Source organism: Cetorhinus maximus, chromosome 21 (genome assembly GCF_964194155.1).
Source record: "Cetorhinus maximus chromosome 21, sCetMax3.hap1.1, whole genome shotgun sequence".
Classification (NCBI taxonomy): Eukaryota; Metazoa; Chordata; class Chondrichthyes; order Lamniformes; family Cetorhinidae; genus Cetorhinus; species Cetorhinus maximus.
Genome location: NC_135899.1, coordinates 71932901 through 71938762, shown reverse-complemented (window position 1 = coordinate 71938762; position 5862 = coordinate 71932901).

The following is a 5862-nucleotide window of genomic DNA, read 5'->3' as shown; positions in this document are numbered from 1 at the left end:
CATCAAGGAGGCCTAGCAAAACTGGAGTCTGTGGGAATCAGGGAGAAAACTCTCCACTAATTGGAGTCATACCTAGCACAAAGGAAAATGGTTGTGGTTTTTGGAGGTCAGTCATCTCAGCTGCAGGACATCACTGCAGGAGTTCCTCAGGGCTGTGTCCTCGGCCCAACCATCTTCAGCTGCTTCATCAATGGCCTTCCCTCCATCATAAGGTCAGAAGTGGGGATGTTCGCTGATGATTGCACAATGTTTAGCACCATTTGCGACGCCTCAGACACTGAAGCAGTCCATGTCCAAATACAGCAAGACCTGGACAATATCCAGGCTTGGGCTGCAAAGCGGCAAGTAACATTCGCGCCACACAAGTGCCAGACAATGACCATCTCCAATAAGAAAGAATCTAACCATTGCCTCTTGACATTCAATGACATTATCATCGCTGAATCCCCCACTATCAATATTCTGGGGGTTACCGTTGACCAGAAACTGAACTGGACTAGCCATATAAATACTGTGGCTACAAGAGCAGGCCAGAGGCTAGGGATCCTGCGGCAAGTAATTCACCTCCTGACTCCCTAAAGCCTGTCCATAATCTACAAGGCACAAGTCAGAGGTGTGATGGAATACTCTCCGCTTGCCTGGATGAATGTGGCTTCATAAACACTCAAAAAGCTTGACACCGTCCAGGACAAAGCAGTCCACTTGATTGACATCCCATCCACAAACATTCACTCCCTCCACCACTGACGCAAAGTAGCAACAGTGTGTACCATCTACAAGATACACTGCAGAAATTCACCAAGGCTCCTTAGATAGCACCTTCCAAACCCACGACCACTACCATCTCAAAGGACAAGGGCAGCAGATACATGGGAACATCACTACTTGGAGGTTCCCCTCCAAGCCACTCACCATCCTGACTTGGAACTATATCGCCGTTCCTTCACTGCCACTGGGTCAAAATCCTGGAACTCCCTCCCTAACAGCACTGTGGGTATACCTACACCACATGGACTGCAGCGGTTCAAGAAGGCAGCTCATCACCACCTTCTCAAGGACAATTAGGGATGGGCAATAAATGCCAGCCTAGCCAGCAACGCCGTATTCGCTTGAATGAATAAAAAAATACAGACGTCAGAAGCACATTTTTTTCAGGTTTAGACTTTTTCTCCGTTTCATTTAGGTACTCGGCCAATTTAAAAGTGGTGCAAAATGACCTCAGCAAAATCCAGTTATTGCCAGAATTCATATTCTCAGGAGTCCATCTGGTTCAAAGCAACATGAAGAAGGATTGGCAAACACAAACATTTTTGACTGAATCTCACAATGACATATATGTACTTCCTGGCACAAAATATGAGACAATAAAACCACATTCTTATTAATTTAAGTAAATGCAATGTAATTGGGTTGATAGTGCGGATGTGGAGGAGTCCCTGAAAATTTGCATAACTGTTTAAATAATTGCTATCTTTGTATATAAACATAGAAATGTAATATCACAGAGTTCGACCTAATTAGCCAGAGGGCTTGGGTAACTGGCACAGGTATAGGGCATGGATGCGGCTGCAACTCAATAGCAGAACAGAAAATGATGGAATTCCACGGAGTCCATCATTTCTACAGTATTAAGGCTGCTCTTCAAAATATACCATCAAAGCAGGAGAGGTTTGTACAAGCACCAAATATGAGAATGTAGAAAATATTTAATTTTGGGTATGCTTTAAATGGCACAGAGGGAATTTTACCCATCTTTGTAACACGAGGGAAATTCTGCTCTATGCCACATGTTGCTAGAATTAATTGAATTAAACTTGCAAATATTGTGACACAGTTAAACTAAGCATAAAGAAGACAGATGTTTGCAAAATTAGCTTTTGCCTGCCTTAATGTCAAGCATTTAGCTGCTGTTTTTCTACATTTCTGAAACCTGTAATAGAGTACTTATGTTTCTGTTCCTGTTTAACACCCATCAATCAATCAATCCGGGAGGTCCCCTCAGCTTCCATGCTGGTGTGTTTTTGTTGTGTTAATCTTAATGTCACCTGTCAGAAACTGCCCAATCTCAAGAAGCTAATGAACTGTTTAGCGGGTGAAAAGCTAAAAGGTCATATCACTGGCAGTTCCATAAGAGAAACTTCAGCAAAGACTAGCTGAAACATTTGTAAACCTAAGTTACTGTTAAACCTGATTTGACCCCTAATTTCGTACCCAGCCCATGTCATACATGGCCTTTGTTCTTGAGACCCGGTCATTGCTCTGAGATAATGCCTCCTATCAGGGGCCTGGCTGATCTCCACTTCAACTATCAGGTCTGAAGTAGCCAATCTTAATTTCCACTGGGTTCCGAAGAAGTCATTTCAGACTTGAAACGTTAACTCTGTTTCTCTCTCCACAGATGCTTCCATGCCTGCTGAGTTTTTCCAGCATTTCCTGCTTTTGTTAATTTCCATGGAAAGTGAAGCATCTCTATGGTATTTCCATTACAGTCCCAAAGTTCACTGTCGGTACAGGAAAGCTTACATTTGATATACTTCTGAAAGGAGCACACACTGAAAATCAACCTTTGAGACAAATAAATTGTCATTATTTGCTGTTTATAATGTGCTGTACAGAGGCTTTAACCCAAATTTAAGTATTTAGCTAATGTAATTATGTCATATAATATTTGGTAATATTTTCACTCCCTCATTCTGTAAGAAATATCATTTCTATTTAGATCCTAAGAGTTGTGTAAGAGTGAATATACCCTGTACCTTTCCTTCCACAAATATGTCTATGCTGTCCAAATTGAGAGAAGACTTGAACTTCTAAGGGCCAGTAAACATTCTGAACCAAGTGCTCATACACTCAAGATTCATTTGAGTGAGAGAGTACCGAATTAGATTTACAACATCAAAAGTTTGGCCCTTTTAAGAGTTGAGGTTTGGTCTGAGAATAAGGACCAGGTCCAGCAGCGTTATGTCACAGCCAATGGTAAATGCTGAGCTGTTCAAATCCCAGTGGGAAACCTGAAACAGCTGCCACAACCAATTTTCAATTATATAAATTTCGAGATGCGTGCCTTGAATTCAGTAGTAATAAGACCACCAAGTCTTATAGGTTTTTATAAAACTAGATTAAGCATTTATTAATAAGAGAAATGATTTTAAATACATACATAGATCTACAAATTACTACTATGATAACTTCTAAATCCCCTACTCAATCCAACTCCCAGTTACACTTTCGTTAAGGCACATGGGCCAGGATTTTACAGTCGGCGTGTGGGGTTGGGCCCGACACACCGGCACGTAAAATGATGTCCCGACATCATCACGCTGTCTTCTGATGTTTCGTTTGGCAGGCACATGCTGGAGGCAGCTGCGCGCCCACAAATAATTAAAAGACCGGGATGAGGTTTCATAAAGCTTTCACAAATAGAATAAAACTTTTTTTGAAAAGTAAAAATATGTCCCATCTTATGTGTCAAAATCACATGAGGGGACATGTTTCATTACATTTTTATTGTGTTTAATTATTTTTTTAAAAAGCACTTCAATCTCCTTGAGGCAGCTCCGTGCCTCAGGGAGATTGAAGCGCTCTTTAGTGCGCATGTGCGAATGAGCACTGGACCTGACTCTCCCTCCTCCCCCCACCCGCTCAGGCAGCGCTCAGCGCTACTGTTTGCATATTACACTGGGCGGGCCTAAATTGGCCCGCCCGCGTAAAATGGCGGCGTGGAGCTGATCGCGCGCAGTGGTCGGCTCCCCGACCACCCCTGCCCGCTCCCGCTGAGCCCACCCGACGCGGGAAAAATTCAGGCCATAGATTTTAAAAGACCCAAGCAAAGAAACATGATACCCTGAACAAGTCGATTTCCAAGTGAGTTATCTTAACTTCAGTCCTTTGAAGGCAGCAACTTGAGGCATCGATGCTGAAGGTTTTTCATACTTGTAAGATCTTAAAAATGCCCTCCCTTACAAAACAGTCTTCTCTTCTTTATACATATCTAAACATCGCGATACCGCACACTAGTGTCGGGACGTTCGCGCGCACCCGCATGTCAGCCAGAAAATTCAGCCCACTGTTTCTAAACTTCACCGGGCTAGGTGACACATTTCACCCCTCCTTTGAAAACAACATAGCCTGATTTATTTCAAAATGCAAATGTTCCCTTGACACCTATGTTTCCAAACTTCCCCATGTTTATCTAATTAACATTTCAAACCTAACCTCTTCTTAGATCAGACTAGCTGCCTCACTTTCAATTAAACCTCACACATAGACACATCCCACTGTTACTCTATTTTACAATAAATCCCAATTATGAGAATTATTATATCTTCTTGACAAGCAGCAAAAGCAGATCATCAGGATTGGGTAGGAGTTGAAATGACAATCGGGACATTATCTGCATCCCATCTAAATCTATTAGGTTGCTTCTGACAGCATACAGGTAACATCTGGAAATTTGGCATTTTGTTCAAAAACACTAACAGTCTTTTTGTTCTATTTTGTCTATGGAGTGCTGAATTTAATGCCTTTCAATTTTGATCTGTGTCCTTCCTTGAACAGTTACATACTAACCAATTTACAAGTTTTTTTTTCTGTAAATGTCTTTCACCACTATCTTATCTAGGGCAATAAATGCTGTCCTTGCCAGAGACGTTCACGTCCCATGAATGAATGAAATAAATGCATTTTACCTGTGGGTGGAATCCATGTAGCAATCCAAGAAGTTATTTGGAAATCGATACACAATAAAAATATTGAGTATTTTTCAACAACTCAAACAATATTACTTATCACTTTTTCCTGCTGAAAATATATTCACCGAACAAAACTAAAAGCAAACTAATTTAAAATTTTCAAGCTCTTGCTGGCCTTTTTGTGAGCTGAAGATATGACACAATATTCAAAAGCAGTACCTGATGTCTTTAACTACTCATTAAGACAACTGAACAAAAGATATTTAAAAGTGAAGGAGTGCAGAGTGTGCGGCAAAGCACCTGAAGCACAGTTGCCAACGATGTGGTGAAGGGGAGATGCACAGGAGGCCAGAATCAGAGGAATGCAGGCTGTGAGCAGAGTGCTGGGGATTATAAGGGTGAATGAGGTTGCAAAGATAGGGAGGGGATTTAAACACAAGGGGCAGCATCTTGCCTACGTCGGGCGGGCTGGGCGGGGCGGGCAGGGGCGGACGTGGAGCCGATCACCGTCCTCGATCTGCTGCACGCTGCTATTTTACGTGGACGGGCCAATTAAGGCCCACCCAGCGTAACACGCGGTCAGCAGTGCTCACGGGGGAGGAGGGAGAGTCGGGGCCTGTGCTCTTTCGCGCGCATGCGTGCGAAAGAGCGCAGCAATCTCCCTGAGGCATGGAGCTGCCTCAGGGAGATTACATTCAAAAAAAAACTTCTGAATAAGTGAACGGAAAAATGATTTAAACATGTACCTTCATGTGACAGTGTCACATGAGCTGGGACATGTATGTACATTTAGCAAAATTTATTTAATTATTTAATTAAACCTTCAGGAAACCTCAACCCGTCCGTGGATGAGGTTTCCTGTAAAACGCGAAGGCCGCTTGGGCTCTTCGCCTGCCCGCCAGCCTTGAGGTTGGACGGGCAGCATCACTATCAACTTTAATTGGTTTTTTAATGGCCTTAATAGGCTGTTGACAGTTCGGTGGGTGCGCACCAGCCTCCACTGCGCACCTGCCAAACGAAATATCTAAATGACACGCGATGATGTCGGAACGCATGCCCGACATCACTGCGCGTCATTTTGTGCATCAGCGTGTCGGGCCCACCCCCACACGCCGACGGCAATATTCCGGCCAAGGATAAGAACTTTAGATTTGAGGAATTGGGGGATTGC